This window comes from Dama dama, chromosome 12 (genome assembly GCF_033118175.1).
Source record: "Dama dama isolate Ldn47 chromosome 12, ASM3311817v1, whole genome shotgun sequence".
Taxonomy (NCBI): Eukaryota; Metazoa; Chordata; class Mammalia; order Artiodactyla; family Cervidae; genus Dama; species Dama dama.
In genome coordinates, this window is record NC_083692.1 from 99,103,619 (window position 1) to 99,122,766 (window position 19,148).

The following is a 19,148-nucleotide window of genomic DNA, read 5'->3' on the forward strand; positions in this document are numbered from 1 at the left end:
CTGAATATTCAGGAATTAAGAGGAGAGGCACTCCTTTCCCATGGCTGAGGAATCCAGGCATTTCTCATTACGGTGATAAGTACCCTCTTCCTTTTTATAAGCCATAGGGTAAAAGGTGATTGTTCGCAACTCTCTCTTTGATAGGGATCATCTTATGTTTTGTAAGTATGCAATTTTAATCTTCAATCTTTCCTGAGAATCGTCTAGTGGTTATCCCTACTCTCTTCAGTTTAAGTCTGAATTTGGCAATAAGGAGTTCATGATCTGAGCCACAGTCAGTTCCCGGTCTTGTTTTTGCTGACTGCATAGAGCTTCTCCATCTTTGGCTGCAAAGAATATAATCAATCTGATTTTGGTGTTGGCCATCTGGTGATGTCCATGTGTAGAGTCTTCTCTTGTGTTGTTGGAAGAGGGTGTTTGCAACGACCAGTGCATTCTCTTGGCAAAACTCTATTAGCCTTTGTCCTGCTTCATTCCGTACTCTAAGGCCAAATTTGCCTGTTACTCCAGGTATTTCTTGATTTCCTACTTTTGGATTCCAGTCCCCTATAATGAAAAGGACACCTTTTTGGCTGTTAGTTCTAAAAGGTCTTGTAGGTCTTCATAGAACCGTTCAACTTCGGCTTCTTCAGCGTTACTGGTTGGGGCATAGGCTTGGATTACCGTGATATTGAATGGTTTGCCTTGGAAACGAACAGAGGTCATTCTGTCATTTTTGAGAGGGCATCCAAGTACTGCATTTCAGACTCTTTTGTTGACTATGATGGCTACTCCATTTTGTCTAAGGGATTCCTGCCCACAGTAGTAGATATAATGGTCATCTGAGTTAAATTCACCCATTCCAGTCCATTTTAGTTCACTGATTCCTAGAATGTCAACATTCACTCTTGCCATCTCCTGTTTGAGCACTTCCAATTTGCCTTGATTCATGGACCTAACATTCCAGGTTCCTATGCAATACTGCTCTTTACAGTATCGGACCTTGCTTCTATCACCAGCCCCATCCACAACTGGCCGTTGTTTTTGCTTTGGCTCCATCCCTTCATTCTTTCTGGAGTTATTTCTCCACTGATCTCCAGTAGCATACTGGGTACCTACCGACCTGGGGAGAATATACAGTGGAAGTGAGAAATAGATTTAATGGACTAGATCTGATAGACAGAGAGCCTGATGAACTATGGACGGAGGTTCGTGACATTGTACAGGAGACAGGGATCAAGACCATCCCCATAGAAAAGAAATGCAAAAAGGCAAAATGGTTCTCTGAGGAAGCCTTACAAATAGCTGTGAAACAAAGAGAAGCGAAAAGCAAAGGAGAAAAGGAAAGATATTCCCATTTGAATGCAGAGTTCCAAAGAATAACCAGGAGAGATAAGAAAGACTTCCTCAGCAATCAATGCAAAGAAATAGAGGAAAACAACAGAATGGGAAAGACTAGAGATCTCTTCAAGAAAATTAGAGATACCAAGGGAACATTTCATGCAAAGATGGGCTCAATAAAGGACAGAAATGGTATGGACCTAACAGAAGCAGAAGATATTAAGAAGAGGTGGCAAGAATACACAGAAGAACTGTACAAAAAAGATCTTCATGACCCAGATAATCACGATGGTGTGATCACCCACCTAGAGCCAGACATCCTGGAATGTGAAGTCAAGTGGGCCTTAGAGAGCATCACTACGAACAAAGCTAGTGGATGTGATGGAATTCCAGTTGAGCTATTTCAAATCCTGAAAGATGATGCTGTGAAAGTGCTGCACCCAATATGCCAGCAAATTTGGAAAACTCAGCAGTGGCCACAGGACTGGAAAAGGTCAGTTTTCATTCCAATCCCAAAGAAAGGCAATGCCAAAGAATGCTCAAACTACTGCACAACTGCACTCATCTCACACGCTAGTGAAGTAATGCTCAAAATTCTCCAAGCCAGGCTTCAGCAATACGTGAACCAAGAACTTCCAGATGTTCAAGCTGGTTTTAGAAAAGGCAGAGGAACCAGAGATCAAATTGCCAATATCCGCTGGATCATTGAAAAAGCAAGAGAGTTCCAGAAAAACATCTATTTCTGCTTTATTGACTATGCCAAAGCCTTCGACTGTGTGGATCACAATAAACTGTGGAAAATTCTTCAAGAGATGGGAATACCAGACCACCTGACCTGCCTCTTGAGAAATCTGTATGCAGGTCAGGAAGCAACAGTTAGAACTGGACATGGACCAACAGACTGGTTCCAAATAGGAAAAGGAGTAGGTCAAGGCTGTATATTGTCACCCTGCTTATTTAACTTATATGCAGAGTACATCATGAGAAATGCTGGGCTGGAAGAAGCACAAGCTGGAATCAAGATAGCCGGGAGAAATATCAATAACCTCATATATGCAGATGACACCACCCTTATGGCAGAAAGTGAAGAGGAACTAAAAATCCTCTTGATGAAAGTGAAAGAGGAGAGTGAAAAAGTTAGCTTAAAGCTCAACATTCAGAAAACTAAGATCATGGCATCTGGTCCCATCATCCCATGGGAAATAGATGGGGAGACAGTGGAAACAGTGTTAGACTTCATTTTTTGGGGCTCCAGAATCACTGCAGATGGTGATTGCAGCCATGAAATTAAAAGACGCTTACTCCTTGGAAGGAAAGTTATGACCAACCTAGATAGCATATTAAAAAGCAGAGACATTACTTTGCCAACAAAGGTCTGTGTGGTCAAGGCTATGGTTTTTCCAGTGGTCATGTATGGATGTGAGAGTTTGACTGTGAAGAAAGCTGAGCACCAAAAAATTGATTGGCGTTTGAACTGTGGTGTTGGAGAAGACTCTTGAGAGTCCCTTGGACTGCAAGGAGATCCAACCAGTCCATCCCAAAGGAGATAAGTCCTGGGTGTTCATTGGAAGGACTGATGCTGAAGCTGAAACTCCAATACTTTGGCCACCTCATGCGAAGAGTTGACTCACTGGAAAAGACAGTGATGCTGGGAGGGATTGGGGACAGGAGGAGAAGGGGACCACAGAGGATGAGATGGCTGGATGGCATCACCGACTCGATGGGCATGAGTTTGAGTAGACTCCGGCAGGTTGTGATGAATAGGGAGGCCTGGCGTGCTGCGATTCATGGGGTCGCAAAGAGTCGGACACAACTGAGTGACTGAACTGAACTGAACTGAACTTGCTGAGAATAATCACCTTGTAAGACAGTATATATGCACACACCATGTTGATTAAAACACCTTTGCTCCATCAGAGCTTGGGTCCCCGTGTCTTTCTATTCCTTCTTTCTGTCTTTCTCTCTCTCTCTCTCTATTTCTGCCTAATTCCTTGGAGAGCGGAGGCCCGCTGAGCTCACTTTCTTGCCCGGGCTTCTAAGACCCTCTCGAGAAGGCACACTGTGCCTTCACCCACTTGAGAGGGCGCCTGGTGCCTACGTGCAGAAGCGCGAGCCCTAAGAACAGGGCTCAATTGGCTTTCCGCGTAAACCAGGGGATATCAGCCTCCTTCTCTTACTTTCTTATCGTCGACTCCGGACCACCAGGTTCCGGTCCATTAAAGGACCAACAGGTCATGTCCAACTTTTTACAACCCCATGGACTGTCGTCCTCCAGGCTCCTCATCCATGGGATTTTCTGGGCAAGAATACTGCAGCGGGTTGCCATTTCTTCCTCCAGAGGATCTTCCCGAATCAAACCCACACCTCCACGCCTTCTGCATTACAGGTGGATTCTTTACCACTGAGCTACCTGGGAAGCCCCTGTTTCTCCCTAAATGACCTTAAAAACTTTGAAGTCTTACAACTCTAAAAACGTAGGGAATCCTAAATGTGACACTGTCCTCTCAGGAACCCAGCTACTTGCCTAACATCTCCACCTAGATGTCCACTGGGCATCTGAAACTTTACCCATTCAAAACAGACTACTGAGTCCCCACTCCCCAAATCCAGCTCCTCAGTCAGATGCTATCACTTCTTAGCTTCAACTTCCAATAGGTTCCCACATACCGCGGCTACCACAGGCTGACCTCCTATTGGTCAAACCTGTCAACCCGTCAGCCTCCTTCTCACGATGATGCTTAGCACCACTGGCCTTTTTCTCACTTCTAGAAGACTTCATATTTGTCCCTGTTTTAAGCCACTGAACAGCTGCTCCTTCTGCCTGCCACAGCCCCTCACTTCTTGACTTTCAAGCCTCAGTTTAAATGGTATCTCAGAGAGACTTTTTCTGACCACTCAACAAAAGGAGCCTCCCAGTCACTCTGGCACAAGTTATGTTATTTTTAAAGCATTTGTCACTACGTGATATTTGAACACATGTTTACAATTTATCTCTCCCTAGAGTATAAACTAGGGACCTTGTCTTTTGCTGACCACGGCATCCTAGTTGCTGAGACACAGTGGTCACCCAGTAAGAATCTGCTGCGTAACTCAGTGGAAATGAGAAACAGCATTTGCTCTTATCTCATCACAGTCCCAGGTCAGGTCTGGGACATCAACAAGAATAAGGATATCACACTGTAAGCAAAAAGTTTTCTGAGTAAATATTCTCTGTAAAATATCCTGCAACCCCAAAAAGTGGTGGGCATCATTTTTGCTTAAAAAATTAAGCTCCTATATATCATCAGCTTTTAAAGGGCATACTTTTGTTAACAAAAAAGTTACTCTGAAATTTCACAATCCAAAAGAGAAAGTGGGTAAATCTTGCCTCTGTCCCCAAAGAAAGTACCTGCCCAACTTTGAACAATTTTTGGAGTACCTCTATTACTGGAATAGGTCATACAAAAATGGTCAAACTAGTCATCTTAGCTTTTTTCTTTTTTAAAGGTTTTTAAAAATAACATTTATTTCTTAAAAGTTAACATGTGCATAATAGGAAACCAAAAAACACAAGAAGCAAAAAAACAGTCATTCATAGTCATACGCAGTTTATCATTTGATGTGTCCTTCTAGCTCTCACTTGTGTGTTCTCACAACTAAGCATCCATTTTTATGTAATCAAGATCATACAGTTATGTATCATGCTGTTTCACACATCATGAATATTTACCATTTCAAAGTCCCAAAGCTATGAGCATTTTGATAACCAAGTTGGTCATCTTAGCTTTTAGTGCATGCAATATATTTTAAATTTAATGAATCTCAAGATAAAATAATATAGGAAATAAAGCATTTTATCAGTAAGCTACTGGCACATTCCAATCAAATCTCTTTTTCATGAAGAAAACCCTCTTAAGATTCTGAATAAGGTTAAATCAAGGTCAGTTTATCAGAGGTTTGTATCAGAACACTAGATTAAAAAAAAAAACCTTGTTTCCTATGATAATCAGAAAAATGTCTAGAAACATTAACTCTAAAACCACTGCTTCCCCATTAGCCAATCAATCAATCGTCTGAAATTTCATCCTGCATAGCTCATTCTGAGTCAACCAGGTAGAAGACAGTCTAATAAAATGTTCATGGTAATGAAATCGGCAATATTCTTGTCATGCACTTAAACAACTAAGAAGGTGTGGATCACAGAAATTGATCACACAACACCTGTTTCATTGACAAAAAACACAGCATACCCGCATACTTCGTTACATATGCAAATGTATATGGGTGTGTATATATAGTGAAGTTAGTACCATTTCTGATAGCTTTATTTTAAAGTATTTTGTACCTTTACTGTGTTCAACTGTTTCTCCTTTTAATCTATTTTTGATGAAAAAAGACACTACTTGCCATTAGTGAAGAAAGAACTCTGTGCAAGATAGAATCTAGTCTTTCACCTTACTCAATCTGGAAGACAAATATATGGAAGCCACGGGATAAACTATTTCATTACATTTTATCAGTAAGCTGGCACATCCCAATCAAATCCTCTTAAGAGTACATGACCCATGGAAGACACATTTGTGTCTATTATGATCAACCATCTGGGAGGGAAAAGGAATGGGGGGAAAAAGAACTACAAGAGGGTTAGGTTCAGATGCACCATGGAGCTGACCCTAGAAAAATCTAGGTCCTTCAAAAGCATTTTTGAAACCACGTCAAAAAAATAAAGAGACAGGCTTCCCTGGTGGTCCAGTGGCTAAGAATCCACCTTGCAATGCAGGGAATACAAGTTCGACCCCTGGTCAGGGAACTAAGATCCCACATGCCGCAACTAAGACTTGATGAACACAAAAGATAAATAAACAAATTTTTTAAAAATAAATTTTTTTAAAAAAAATCAACATACACAACAAAGAGAGCATGCTCTGCTGGGATTCTTTCTAGCAGGCCAGCTCCTGAATTCTCACTATGCAGCAAGTGACTGGACTCAGAAGAAATCAGACCCACTCTAAACAGAAACTGGTTCCAGAAAAGCATCACCACTTCCTTTCTTTTTCTCTTTTTTGGCTGCCCTGGGTTACTGTTGCTGCTTTCCCTAGTTCCGGCATATGGGCCTCTCCAGCTGTAGTGTGCCGGCTTAGCTGCCCTGAGGCGCATGGGATCTTGGGCTTCCCGGGTGACTCAAGAACTTGCCTGCAATATGGGAGACAGGGCTTTGATCCCTGGGTTGGGAAGATCCCCTGGAGAAGGGAATGGCTACCCACTCCAGTATTCTTGCCTGGAGAATTCCGTGGACAGAGAAGCCTGGTGGGCTACATCTATGAGGTTGCAAAGAGTCAGACATGACTGAGCGACTAACACTTTCGCTTCATATGGGATCTTAGTTCCCCAACCAGAGATCAAACCGCTTAGTTCCCAAACCAGAGATCCAGTCCCCTACACTGGAAAGCAGAGTCTCAATCACTGGACTTGCCAGGGAAATCGTATCACTTCCTTCCTTAATAGAAACTGTTCATAAACTACAGGGAAATAGAAAAACCTATTTTATTAAAAATACTATTTATTATGAACACATTCTTAAAAAAAAAATCATAGGTAACACAACTGTATAGCCACCAGTGACATTACCTGAACTCAAAGTCTCATACACCTCCTTCTACTACATACTATACTACCGCTTACAAAAGAGGAAGATTCTGAATAGAACTCAGTAACCTCCAGCATACTAAGAATATCACTCATCTGTAACTTCCTGCAAGTCCATATACTTTCAACATAACTTCCTAATATCTCAGTAACATTTATATATATATATATGTGTGTATATATATACACATATATAAATATACTTATGAAGTCTAGTTAAAATGAACAAAAGTTCCTCAACAACGTCCTTTCTCAAGAGACCCAAGGCAATAAATTCAAAGAACAGTGGGAAACGGAGGCAGCAAACAAAGAAAAGCAAAGAGAGAAGCATTCTTGTCAAAGAGTGCCCTTTCTCTGAACTGCCATCTGTCCAGGTGAGAGAGCACCCAGTTGGCAGTGGCAGAGGTGGTAATAGAGCAAGAAATGGGGCATAATCCCCATCATCAAGGAGTTTTCAATCAGGTGGGAAATATTATTTAAGAGAAAAACACAAAGTAGCATTCCTTACCTGTCTTCTGTAAAACCTGTATGCAGGTCAAGAAGTAACAGTTAGAACCGGACATGGAACAACAGACTGGTTCCAAATTGGGAAAGGAGTACATCAAGACTGTACATTGTCATCCTGCTTATTTAACTTATATGCAGATGCCGCTCTGGATGAATCACAAGCTGGAATCAAGACTGTCAGGAGAAATAACAATAACTTCAGATATGCAGATGACACTACCATTATGGTAGAAAGCCAAGACGAATTAAAGAGCCTATAGATGAAAGTGAAAGAGGAGAGTGAAAAAGCTGGCTTAAAACTCAACATTCAAAAGACTAACATCACGACATCCAGTCCAATCACTTCATGGCAAATAGATGGGGAAACAATGGAAACAGGGACAGACTTTATTTTCTTGGACTCCAAAAGCACTGTGGACAGTGACTGCAGCCATGAAATTAAAAGACTCTTGCTCCTTGAAGTAAAGCTATGACAAACCTAGATAGCACATTAAAAGGCAGACATTACTTTGCCTATAACGGTCCATCTAGTCAAAGCTATGCTTTTTCCAGTAGTCATGTATGGATTTGAGAGCTGGACAATAAAGAAGGCTGAGAGCTAAAGAATCGATGCCTTTGAACTGTGGTGTTGGAGAAAACTCTTGAGAGTCCCTTGGACTGCAAGGAGATCAAACCAATGAATCTTAAAGAAAACCAATCCTGACTATTCACTGGAAAGACTGATACTGAAGCTGAAGCTCCAATACTTTAGCCATCTGACATGAAGAGCCAACTCATTGGAAAAGACCCTGATGCTGGGAGAGATTGAAGGCAGAAGGAGAAGGGGATGACAGAGGATGAGATAGTTGGATGGGATCACTGACTGAATGGACATGAGTTTAAGCAACTCTGAGAGATGGTGAAGGACAGAGAAGCTTGGCATGCTGCAGTCCATGGGGTCATGAAGAGTCTGACACTACTGCGCGACTGAACAACAAAAATTTCCAATGCATGGTAGGAGTAAGCCTAGGGCATTTCTGGGGGATGAGAGAAAGCTTTAGGAAAGACATCTCAATCAGATGGTAAGGAAGAGCAGGATCACCACCTAAAAACGAGGCATGAAAGACAAGAAGGGTATCAAGCCAGAGAAGCAGAGGGGATATCACGAGACACTACAGCACAGGTAAGGAGCTGCAGGCAGTTGAGTGCAGTGTTCATGAACCTGCAGTGCAGGTTTGGGTGGAGGATGGCTGGGGGACTAAAGAGAAGAACTACAGTGCAAGAAAAGCTCTAGAACAACAAAGGGCCACATTTCTTAAAGGATCTTGTAACCCTTGTTAAGGAATTTCTGAATTTTTCCTTAGGGATTCATTAAAGAATTTGAAGCCACAGAGAAGACATTCTTAAAGTAGTATTTCTGAAACAAAACTACAACTGCAAGGGGGAAAACATGAGAGGGAGCAAGAGCAAAGACAGGACGACCAATCCTGTCTTGGAAGAAAACTTCTACAGAAACCATGCTGGCACCTCAGCCAGGATTCAGGGCTGGGGACTGGGGCTGGACGGTTAAGAGGTGACCACAGTCCTGCTGACACACTGCTCTCCCCGCGGAGCTAGGAACGGTGGTTCTTTTCACCCTCAACAGGATCCTATGGAAGGTTAATTACAGTCACATCAGTTATTAAGAACTGACAGACTGGGTGACTCGTCAGCTCTGAGAAGGGAGACGATGGATTTAGGGATGACACCCTAGCTTGAAGAGCAGCATTCACCACGGTATTCAAGAAGAAGGGCAGGCACCTCTTATACAACCATAAGAACATCCTAAAGGGTACACAGACAACAGATAGTTTTAAGGGGCTTAATTCCAGGATCCTCAATTTCCATAAACATTTTTCTTACCACTTTTATTGATAAATAATTATTGACACACACAAACTAACTTAAAGCATTCAACATGATGGTGTAATTTATATATATTGTGAAATGATGACTGCAACAGGTTCAGCTAATGTTCACCTTCTCATACACACACAATAAAAAGAAAAGAAAAAACGGTTCTCCTTTTGATGAGAACTCTTAGGATTTGCTCTCTTCACACACACACTCTTTCTAGACCTGATCTACTTGGCACAGTTCTCCCCACTGCCCTCCCCTTTCACAACACTCCTTTCCCATTTACAGTAGGAAGGCACCTCTCACCCTTTCAAATTCTCTAGCGAACACTGCCCCAGGATGTGGCAAATCCTTGAGCAGAAAAACAGAAATATTTTTAAATACCAGTGTTAGCAAAGTTGCCTTCAATAAAACACTATTAAACCAGAAGAGCAGGGTGTTCTCTTTCCCAGCCTTACATGTCCTTCTGGTGAGGACTAGACAAGGTGAGAGAAGTATGGTATTTTGCTCCTTGGCAAGGTTGTTCTGAACTCAGGTATATTATAGAACAAGACAGCAAAAGGAATGGTGATTTTTGTTTAATGATCTTGCAACTTCCACCATCCAGCTATTATCAAAATACATAAAAATATGGCTAGGTCAGGAGATAGAGATCCAAAGAAAAAAAACAAATCAAAGCCCCGGTAAATCCATCACATCTAAGTGACAAAACACCATGCCTTATCTGTCTATATTCATCCAGAAACCAAATCCCAAGGTGAAATACTTGTCACAGGACACATGTTAACATTTTTATTTAAACTGACAAAAGACAGAATACATGCTGGTTTAGCTGAGTGGTTTGATAACTGATTTTGCCAAAGTAAAAGTTGGACTCTTTTCATAAATTGGATGAACTAAATCTGCAGCTCCACAATTCTGATGAAAATATAACTATGCAAGTATATAAAAGCATTTTACCAAAAATCATATATTGGCAAATGTTCATTAAAATGAACAATTTTTAATTTCCTAATCCTTTCAAATCAAAATGGATTCCATCAGGTGCCTCTAAGTAAAAGAGAAAAAACATAATAAATACTGCTTTGATAAATCTTGGTAAAGCATTTTTAATATATCTCCCAGAAACTGTGAAATTGAATTACTCCAATGATTACAAACTGTTCGCCACTCAGTAAGTTTTGAATCCCTTGTTTTCAAACTAAACTAAAGCATAACCTGATGAGTGGACTGAGATACCCTTGTTCTCAGAGCAGGTTGAGAGGGGATGGTGATGACTACAGTGCATTTGAGATGCCTAACAGATTACTGAAAATAATTTTAGATGACAGATCACTATGTGATTTTTTGGGGGGGTGGGGGGAAGCATATAACTCAGGAGAGTTCAAAGAACTGAGTGATCTTCCTTTATCAAAACTCCTTCCTTTTCAATCTACCTCCCTCAGTAGATAAGGTTACTCCGTGCCCATCCTTATAAAGACGAGAAATAGGAATAAAATTGATGCTGACCCCTGTCTCACACCAGGAATATATTATAATCATCCAGGGGTATGTGAACCAACTGAGAAGAAGCAGTCCAGTATTTTACCAAGATGCACTTCCAGTAAATGTTTACTTTTTAGGTTTAAGAATTATTAAAATATATAATACTTTGCTGTTTTGATAGCCATAGTAATAATAAATATTCTTAAGGCTCATTAATAAAGCCTTAAGATTTCATGAAATAAACTTTTAAAATTTCAATTTCTAATAAATAAATAAATAAATAAAATTTAAATTTCTAAAAATGGTAAAATGTGTAGCTACTAAATGACATGAGCAATAAATTAATATTAAAATAACTCAATATAGAAAAAATAAAATAAAATTTCAATTTCTATATATAACATTGTTATGGATAAATATAGTTTGTTAATAAAATATAATAAGAGAAAATTCTATGAAGAAAGTAGAATAAAAGTTTAAAAACATAAAAGAAATAAAGAAAATTCTCTGACTTTTAATGTAAAACTTTTTTAAAGGTTAAGGATCAGTACCAAAATTACCATGACATATACATTTAAGACTATACATTTAAGATTCACTCAAGAATAATGCAACAGATTTTACAATGTCAGTGCTTATGATAAACCAAAAACTTGTATCTATTTAAATGTAGGATAAAATTTTCATTCTCAACCTAAAATTCTACAAAGGTGCATAGCTTTTTTCTTTAACCTGGAAAATCATTACTCTCGAGAACATTTGAAAAAAAAAAAAAAGGGCAGGTCTGGAGGTGTGATGATGACTTCAGCTTTGAATATGTGGGGCTGGAGGGACCTGAGGGTCATTGAAGGACAGAAGAAGAGCTAACACTTAGGCCACACTGACCATACAGCTTAAAGCAGTAGTCTGGGTGTTTACAGACTCCTTTACTCTGAACTACCACCCCTGATACTATTACTCGATACTATTACTTGATACTATTACTATCCCCACTTTATAAGTGGGGAAACTGAGGCATGGAGATTCACCCAATGCCTCACAGTTCTTCCAAGTAGTAAAGGCTATATGAACCCAGACAGTCTGAATGCAGAGTCTGTATGCTGTACAGTATGATGCCTTGAGATGTCTGAGTCTGTGATACAAATCTGAGGAAAAACTGAGCCTTTAGATAGTAATTTAAATCATACAGCAGATAAAATTACATAGGAGGAGTGACATAACCAACAGCAGGAAAAGGAGAGCTTCAGTAAGGATTCCTATAAAGACACTTCTGGTGTTCCTTTCCAGGCCCTTGGACTCATGAAGAACCTGAAGTCATGTCTTCCCCTCCCCGGCCAGGTACGCTTGATGTGTTGTCATCAGTCATCCCAGGCCACTGCACTGTTCACGATGCTCTTCATAAAGTCAGGGGGCTACTGAAGAAAACGTTTTCAGGAAAAGGCAGAGGAAAAGTGATGCTAAAGAAGACTGAACAGGAACAAACAAAAGAAAACTCAAAAAGAGAAAAACAAGGAGAATGTGTTGTCAGAAGAGCAAAATAAGATTTCAAGAACTGAGTCAATGCAATAGAAAGATTAAGGAAGATAAGGGCTTAAAGTTTCACCTGGATATAGCAACTCATGACTAACCTGAGCACCATTTCAGTGTAGGATGGGTATCAAAGCTGAACTGTTCAAGTTTATGAATGGGATCTGAGAAGTAGAGGCAATGAATTTATGCAAAGCTTTCTGCGGTTTAGGTGTGACACAGAGGGAGTCAATATGGCAGTAAAGGAGTGCATGAAAGTGGAAGAAGGGTGTTTTTAAAAGGAAAGGTGTTTTTGAACATGCCCAAATCTTGATGGAATAAAGGGAACACAGGAGAAGGCTGCAGATGCAGAAGCAAAATCCACAAGAGAGGCATTGCTGCTCCTCCATTGAGAGGAGGGAAAAGGATGATTAAGAAGCAACTAAGAGTCCCTTGGACTGCAAGGAGATCCAACCAGTCCATCCTAAAGAAGATCAGTCCTGAGCGTTCACTGGAAGGACTGATGCTGAAGCTGAAACTCCAATACTTTGGCCACCTGATGCAAAGAGCTGACTCATTGGAAAAGACCCTGATGCTGGGAAGACTGAAGGCAGGAGGAGAAGGGGACGACAGAGGATGAGATGATTGGATGGCATCATGGGCTCAATGGGCATGAGTCTGGGTAAACTCCGGGAGTTGGTGATGGACAGGGAGGCCTGGCGTGCTGCAGTCCATGGGGTGGCAAGGAGTCGGACACGACTGAGCGACTGAACTGAACTGAACTGAAGTGTGTGCAGAGGGTTAAGCAGCTGGGGAGTTTCCATCTGATTGCTTTTATTGTCTCAGTGAAGAGAAGAGTTCACTGGGGGAAAGGGCATTCATGTGCTGGCTGAATCTGTAATGCAAGGTGTCTCCCTCCTCCTTTGACTTCTAAAGTTACAGGACCAGATCCGGCAGGTTGAATTCTATATTCTGAGAAAAGCTCTAACTAGATAAAATCTGCATTTGAAGGAGTACTTTGTAGAGAAGCCTCACACTAACATTAAAATAGAATATGGGAACTCCTGTGGTGGACCAATGGCTAAGACTCAAGGGTCCCAAAGCAGGGGGCCCAGGTTCCATCCCTGGTCAGGGAACTAGATCCTGCATGCCACAGTGAAGATTAAAGATCCCACATGCCACACTAAGACCCACATACCCAAATAAGCAAAATAAATAAATATTTAAAATCAAGTTGGACATGATTATAACTATTAATTTTAAAACCAGAAGTAGTAATAGGATATCACATTTACTCTTATTACTGCTTTCAATATCAACAAAACGGATCTTCAAAAATCTCCAGAGGTGTCCAGAGCTTATTTGATTTTCTCTCCTTTCCTCCAGTCCTCCATCCTAGTTTCAACAGGAAAAGTGTTCAAAATGTTTAAAACTGTATAATATACAACGAGCTTTCAAGTGTTCTCTAATTTGATCCTACAACAATCTTGAATGTCAGGGCAAGGAAAGCATCTCAGTATTGAGAAAAATGAAGTGACTTGACCTTTCTTAAAAGCAGACATAGGACTCAACCTATCTTGTGGCTCCTAAGGCAGTTATCTGTTCCACTACCACTTCACACTCCATTTATAACAACAAAGGCAGCTCATGTTGCCTTTCAGCTTCAGAGTAATTTCAAACTTGCCCAACTATTAAAGTGAATAAGCCTATATTAAAATCCCAATTCTCTGCCTATCTTGAACAGATCTCACTCCCTCCCTCATAATAAGGAATGTAGATAATCCTTGAAGCAGCAACTAATGTACTCATAGACTTCTGTGGATGTACACACGCAGTCCTAATCACAGAAATTCTGGGCACCTGCAGGAAGATATATGCTAATATTACCCAGAGAAGTAACAGTGTCTCAGGTTTCTGCCTAGTGCAGTGAACCCAAACAAGAAAGCCCTCATGCTTCCACTGAGCAAGCAAAATAAAATTCTCCCCACAGTAGCCACGTGCATTGGTTTCTTTTTGATGCTACAACAAATGACCATAAACTTGTGGCTTAAAACAGCAGAAATTTATTATCTTACAATTCTGAAGGCCAAAAGCCCAAAATGATCTCAGTGGGTATAAGAGACTGAAGGCCTGTGTCCACTACAAGTTTACATGTTAAAGCCTCAATCCCATATGTATCCGTGTGTGCTCAGGCATGTCCAACTCTTTGTGGCCCCATAGACTGCAGCCCACCAGGCTCCTCTGTCCATGGGGTTTTTCCAGGCAAGAACACTGGAGAGGGTTGCCAATTCCTCCTCCAAGGGATCCTCCCGACCCAGGTATTGAACCCCCATCTCCTGCATCGGCTGGTGGGTTCTTTACCACTGAGCCACCTGGGTGATGGTACTTGGAGGTAGGGCCTTTGGGAGGTAATTAGGTCAGGGAGGAATGGGACTCGTGCTCTAACAAGAAAGCTCTTATACCATTATGTGAAATTACGTGGTATAATTTCAGCAGTCATCTGCCTGAAGCCTGGAAAAGGACCCTCACCAGAACCCAACCACTCTGCTTTCAGACTTTCAACCGCTAGAACTGTGAGAAATCAATGCTTCTTGCTTAAACCACCCAGCCTACGGTACTTTGTTAAAGCAGCCCAAACTGACTAAGACTCTGGGCTTAAAACTTAAGTGTAGGCAGGGCTGCGCTCCTTCTGGAAGAACCTGGGGAGAATCCTTGCCCTGCCTTTTTCAACTTTTAGAGGCCACCTGCCTTCCTGGTATCAAGGCCTCCTTTCAGTAAATGCACCACTTTGACCTCTGTGTCCACTGTCACATCTCCTCTGACTCTCTTGCCTTCTCTTTCATGTGTAAGAATACACGTAACTATGTTGGTCCCACCTGGTTAATCTCCCAATCACAGGATCCTGAATTTAGTCACATCTGCCAAGTCCCTTTCGCCATATGAAGTGACACAGCCACAGGTGCTGGGGATTAGGACACTGAGCAGAGAGCGCTGGTACCCACGTGAACTGAAGCCGCACCAAGTGGAGCTGCTGGTCACGGGCTCTGAGGGAAACAGGAAGGTGTCCCCACGAGCAGCCACTCAACTGGCGACAGGCAGGCCTACAACACACTGGAGGGCGTCCACTCTCCTGACAGTTCTGCTGTTCAAGACTGAGGGTTAATAGTGGACGAGAATTTTAAATATTTACAGCTAGGGAGTGGCATGCTCATTAGACAAAACTGATGTGTTCTTGTAATCCTTATGACAGACTGCCTCACATCCAGCTTCCATCAAGGCTGGAAATTTTCTCTAAGTCGAACCAAGGTCCAGATATAAAAAGGACATATTCCACACAGACCAGTCTGGATTAAGAATGAACCTGATAACCCAGTTCAGAGTAGAACAGAAAGGAGGTTCTAGATCCAGGCTAAGGTTAGCTGCTTTCACCATTGCTATTTTTAGAAAAAGAAACTGCAAGTACATGAACTCCATGGTGCATCTAAAAGAAAGCCTGAGGTAATGCGGGAGGCACTGTGTTAATTCAGTCTCAGTAAATGTGTCTTCATGAACAACTATTTTTATTATCCCAAGATTCTTTTACAGACCCCTCCTGAGAAATGAAGAAATCAGGAAGCCTAGAGTGTTCTAAATCAAGTCAGCTATACCTCAGAGAGACATTAGCCTTAACAAGGCATATTTCTATTCTGAATACTCATTGGAAGGACTGATGCTGAAGCTCCAACACTTTGGCCACTGATGCGCAGGGTCAACTCATTGGAAAAGACTCTGATGCTGGGGAAGACTGAGGGTAGGAGGAGAAAGGGGGCAACAGAGGATGAGATGGTTGGATGGAATCACCAACTCAATGGATACGAATTTCAGCAAACTCTGGAAGATAGTGAAGGACAGGGAAGCCTGGCATGGGGCCACAAAGACTCAGACACAACGGAACAACTGGACAACAACAAGTACTCTTTACACATATAGAACACCTAAATCTAGGCATTTGCTACATAAATTTCCCAGGACTTGGTTCCATGGAATATACAGTTTAATAAAATTTGAATTTTTTCATTTAATATTCCAGGCATGAAACTCCCTTTCCTCAGAATTCCTCATCTTACGTGCATTCCAGTCAGGATATTATTGTACTGAATAACTGAAAGATCTTGAAGACATGAAGACTTGAGTTTGAATTCTGATCTTAACACTTGCTGGTTATGTGACCTTGGGGACGTTGTTTAACCATTTTAGCTTCCTTTTTTTCATCTCTGATGGTAGAGTAACAATATTTAACTTGAACAGTTGTTCTGAGTATGTAATGAACGTAAGAAAATGTTCAACAGTTGCTGGTGTATTGATGACAATGATGGCGATGGCTGATTCATCTGGATTGAGGCCTGTTGGTTATTCCTGTTCTCCAGGAGAGAAAACAAGTTCCCTGCAACGTGGGGTCTACCTGTCACAGGGACATATCTATCAGGCATGTATGTATGTACTAATTGCTCAGTCATGTCTGACTCTGCGACCCCATGGACTGTAGCCCGCCAGGCTCCTCTGACCATAGAATTCTCTAGGCAAGAATCCTGGAGTGGGTAGCCATTCCTTTCTCCAGGGATCCTGACCCAAGGATTGAACCCTGGTATCCAGAATTACAGGCAGATTCTTGACCGTCTGAGCCACCAGGGAAGCCCCCTTGTTGCTGCCCAATTCTCTAGGGTAGCTGCCCACCTTCTCATGCAACACGCACCTACTCCCTGAGATGGGCATAAAGCCCTCCATAACCTTTCCTTGTCAGTTGTGCAGCCACTGCCAGTCTAACTCACCCATAGATGCATCCTTACACTTTGACCACACCTGGATGACTAGCAGTGCTGCAGGCTGCCTCCTGCATTGCAGGCAGATTCTCTACTGTCTGAGCCACAGGAAAGCCCTCTACTCCCCCCATCCCCAGCCAAAGTTCAGGCATGGCCCCAAAGCATGATCCACTCCTGATGGACCGAGGGGGAGGGAGAGCTTTTCCTTGATGCTCCCATATCTTTTTCCTGTCCTCTTTCTTCCTTTCACCCTCAGTTCCTCTTCCCAATCTCTTTGTATTGGCTTCAAGAGTTGATCAAAGTGGTCCCCATTAGGACCTCAGAGTCTTCTCTATGTAGGTCTTAATTACATGCAAGATCCTTACACAGGCATTGTTCATTAAAATAAACTTCTGGGCACAGAAAAAGAGTAAAGCAATAAATAAAATCCAATCTAATGGACAGTAATTCAGGCATATTCACAGAAATAATTCCTCTGTTTTTAAGACAAAGACTTTTTACCATGTCCTGTGCTATTCTAACATCAGGTTGTTCTTCAACTCTCATCTACCATAAATAACTATGGGATACGAAGGGCTGTTTCTACTAGTATAGAGAGTAAATAAGGAAATAAGAAGTGAGGTTTACTGACAATCCCCTCAAAAACTTACAGCTGGGGGGCTGCCCTTCTAGAGTGACAAGGCTGCCTGTGCTTCTTCCCAAGAGAGGTCCCAACACCTATCTCAAAATCCAAGAGAAGCACATCAGGAACAAAATCATGTCTTCCTTCCCAGACATACTCTACCAACCCTGTAGAAATGACAGGCTTTGATCAAACAGTTACCTAAAGGAAGGGTAAATTGTCATGACCTTATTCTCACAACTTCTACAATTAAAAGGAAAACAAGACAATGCGTTTGAACATGCAAAGACTAAGTCATGTTTACAAATCACTTCTATTTTTTCTGAGTTTACTGGAAAGAAACAAATTCAGAAGGCCAAAAAATCATGTGATTTACACATCTGTTTTTACCACATAAAAAATATGCCTTAAGTAAGTTCTCTCCTTCAAATTATGTATTTTCTCCTAAACCTGTATCACAAATGTCAACCCTTAGAAATAAAGGTAATGGAAAAATAAATTTTGATCTTAACAAGCCCTAGAAAACTTTAAATATTGAACTATCAATACCACCTTCTAATTCTTTTTTTTTTTTTTTTTTTTCCTAATTCTTTTGCAATGATACAAGCCATTGTTTGAAAGTCTCTAGCTTTTCACATTTTTTTCTTTGGAATGTTAAAAAAAAAAAAAAAAAAAAAAGACAGATAAGGTCTATACAATTTTAGCAAGACAGTCAATCTTTCCAGGCAAGGTCTGACATACTAGATAAGATCAGGAAACTGAATTTCCCTCTGCTAGGAAAAATGCTATTTCAAAAATATGAATGTAATACAAGATATCTTCTATAGCCTTCAATTTAATCTCTCAGTATGGATTTACAGTTTTGCTATGTTGACTTACAGTCATACAAGACAGAATTCAGTGACCTTCTGAATATGTCCATTCCCTTTGAAGCACATATTAATGACCACTTGCCCTTAGAAAGCAATTCCTTCCTATGGAAAGCTAAGTAACACACCCAATTTTTTATTCCTACTTTGTGAAATCTTCTTGTGAAACAGAACAAGCTTGTTAGGGAAAAAGCTCAAGAACATACTGCCATCAACAGCATTCCATTTGCCTGCCTCTTCTCATCCTACCATGTTCTTGGGAACAAAACAAAGAAACCCTACTCAGATAAACAGTGAACCACAATGAACAGACCCCAGACCCAGATGACTCAATGGAGGCTAGGAGAACTGAGGAAGAAAGAAGAGAAAATCTATTTCAACAGGCATATAAAAAAAGAAAGGTCAAATATGGTATTTTTAAGGTAAGCATATAAGCATTATAAGAATAATAAGACTTTCTAGCTCAGGTTAAGATCTTAGACTTTTAAACCGAAAGTCATATTAATGAATATACTTTCATATCTCAAAACCCTCACCTCC

General features: G+C 41.1%; 1 protein-coding gene across 3 annotated transcripts in view; it reads right to left on the reverse strand.

The window, feature by feature from the left end:
• EPB41L4A (erythrocyte membrane protein band 4.1 like 4A) overlaps positions 1-19,148 on the reverse strand; it is a 254,167-nt gene that overhangs the window by 138,594 nt on the left and 96,425 nt on the right. The gene's annotated exons all lie outside the window — the stretch shown is intronic.